The following is a 2715-nucleotide window of genomic DNA, read 5'->3' as shown; positions in this document are numbered from 1 at the left end:
TTTTGTTTTTGTTTTTTTTTATCTGAGCTATAACTTTCAATTCTTTCCTATTCAGAATTTTGTTAGAAAGCTGCACTTGGTCCTCCTGGTGATGCAGAGCCAATCTATCACCGTGGTTATCATTGCTTTAGTGTCCCTGCAGCTGCTGACTCCTGTGAATCAGAAGTTGACTCACTCAGAGGAGTTTGGAGAGCCAGAGGCAGCTCCTTCACATGCTCAGTGCTTCTGCTGAAGTCCCCGTGCTGGGGCTGTTTTAGCATCCAGGATGGCTCTGTCCCCTCTGGTCACCACCCTGGCTCCCACAAGGCTGCACACGCTGTCTCACTGGGAGTCCAGGGGAGGGAGGACACAGGAAAAAAGGTTTTTATGTTGTGGTCCATGGGATGGATTGCAATAGGGGAAAAAAATGGGCTTGAATGAGTCATGAGACTTGTAACACGCCATGAGCTGGAAAAACCCACTGGGCACGACACCCCATGGCACCACACAATGCAGTGAAGCAAACATGGACTGTCCTACCCCCCAAGGCCCACGAAGAAAGGTTTTATTTTTCCTGCTGCAAATCCATCAGGAAGCATAAAGCTAGTCTCAGCAAAGTCATTTTACTATTTGCCAAGAACACATGCAAAAAAGGCAATCASAAATGCTGGATGCTGCCTTTCCAGAGTTTAGACCAAACTCAAAGCTGCCATCAGTCCCAGTTCCCTGCACTCTGCTCCCACTTTGCTCAGGCTCTCCACTAAAACCAGTAACATAATTCTCTATTCCTCTTTTTTGCCCCCAACTTCCAGTTGTTTTGCACAGCTCAAGTAAAACATGTAAAACCAGGCTTTGCCATARGGTACAAACTGAAAAAGGAAGATCAAGTGAAAAATAAAATCCACAAAACAGTTAAAGAAAGGCAGAACCYGACATATGAAGCCCCACTAGAGTCCAGTCAATCATTTCTGTGTGTACTCACCAGCACAGGAGCTGCACAGCCCTCAGAAGAACACAGCTGGGAGTATATTCTCACCTTCCTTTAATTCCATCCATAAATCTGGGAAGAGCAAGCATTACAAATCTTAGMATGCTGGGCAGATAAAATACCCGAGTGTACAGCATGGGATGGGTCTCCTTCAYGTGGAAGACTTTTTGAAGGCAGTCACTGGACACAAGTGGGGCTGGGATCAGCCTGTGGAGCAGGAGGGTATTTACCAAGGTGTTTGCAACGCCCATTTACCCTGCTAACCCATCAGTTCCTCTTAAAACAGGAAAATRTTGAAGAAAAAACCATGACAATTTTTGCATTTCACCCAATTTTTGCACCCCCTCAGCTGGCAATCGGTGTTCCACTGTAGATTTCTGACARTTATTAACAAATACATGAAGAACAGTAACAAACTGTGCAGCCAGTGGCACGCAGCCTCAGAGGTGTCAGTCTTTATTAAAACCTTCAAATGAAAGTGGCCCTGAAGTGCCAGATTCCCATTTTACCCTCTGTCACACTTACTGAGGGAACAAGAACCTGATCCAGAACCGGTTCTTCAGCAATTTAATTGTAAGGATCGCGTACAGCAGCTGGTAACGCACACCCAGAAATGGGCTGCTTAGCTTTTACTTGATTTTTTAACTGCCTTTGATTTTTAACTTTCAAAGTCCCTAATGCATACCTGGATACCCAGTTATTTCAGAGAAGGCAAAGGAAAGTCACTGCTGGAATTTTCTGGCTCTCCTGACATGAATTTGAGGGGTTTGGTTGRCATCTGCTCCACATCCCTCAGTTTCCACCTGAGGTCAGCAAAGATTTCTGTGCTCATACAAGGGCTGGCATTTATTTGGGGGGGTCACCTCACCATTCCTGGCATCTCTCGAGACAGGTCCTTATGCAAATGCCCAGCATTTACTTGGAATTTGCATTCATGTCTAACTGAAAAGCTGCTTCTGAAGATACCTGTTTTCAARTGTTTGGGTTATCCCCATAACCAAACATCTCCAGGCAGGTTTAGGGGAGCAGAGGCTGCTGCTGGGTGTGATTCAGAGCTGCATGTCAACGTTTGGTATTGACTTAAGAAACCCAGGTCTGCCATGAGCAAACTGCCCATCCCACATCCAAACATCCTTATCTCCTGGCAGCGCCATTCCTCATGCATTTAAAGCAAAACTACGCTTTGGAGTGAGCAATGAAATCAAGCCAGCGAGACAGGACAACTTCACATCACCTTCTCCCGCTGTTTTTGGAACTCCCAAAATTAATTATGCCATCAATGAGTACCCCACGGAGCCAGCCTTGGCTAACTCCTGCTCCAACCAGCCAGCACTTACCTGGATCTGAACTGAATTGCCTCCAGAGCCCCAGGAATGATGTGAACGCTGTGCTTGGGCATTAATCCGTGGAAAACAGTGAGATCCCAGTGGATATAGTCTTTCTGCAGCCCTTCAGAGAGCAGCCCTGAGGCAGCACCACTGCTGTGGGAGGCAGATGCCCCACGAGTGGGTGAAGTGGAGAGAGAAGCAGGTGAGGACACGCCAGCAGCAGCGTGGGATCGCCCGGCGCAGCTCCAGCTCCGCGGCGCTTCCTCTTTCCAACGTCACTCTGGTGTTACACGGAAGGACTAAACAGCAAGTGGTTCACGGCCTTTTTATTCTTCTTTTTTTTTTTAATAACTAGTTCAATTATTATTGTTTTAAATGTAGGAAGAAGGGACTTTTTGTCTCAGGAAAAAAAAAATTGTG

The 2715-nt window shown here is 46.4% G+C and overlaps 1 protein-coding gene across 1 annotated transcript in view; it reads right to left on the bottom strand.

The window, feature by feature from the left end:
• The window catches only part of PLD1 (phospholipase D1), a 65252-nt gene extending 62763 nt beyond the window's left edge, over window positions 1-2489 (bottom strand). Inside the window, exons 1-2 of the mRNA XM_057369394.1 lie at window positions 2305-2489; window positions 962-1039 (exon numbers count right to left, since the gene is read on the bottom strand). The gene's annotated coding sequence lies outside the window, so the exon portion shown is untranslated. The remainder of the gene's footprint in view (window positions 1-961; window positions 1040-2304) is intronic.
• Window positions 2490-2715: the final 226 nt, after the last annotated feature.

Source organism: Malurus melanocephalus, unplaced genomic scaffold, assembly GCF_030028575.1.
Source record: "Malurus melanocephalus ecotype Western Australia unplaced genomic scaffold, MMel_1.1 scaffold_108, whole genome shotgun sequence".
Taxonomy (NCBI): domain Eukaryota; kingdom Metazoa; phylum Chordata; class Aves; order Passeriformes; family Maluridae; genus Malurus; species Malurus melanocephalus.
This window is presented reverse-complemented; position numbering and strand designations above follow the sequence as displayed.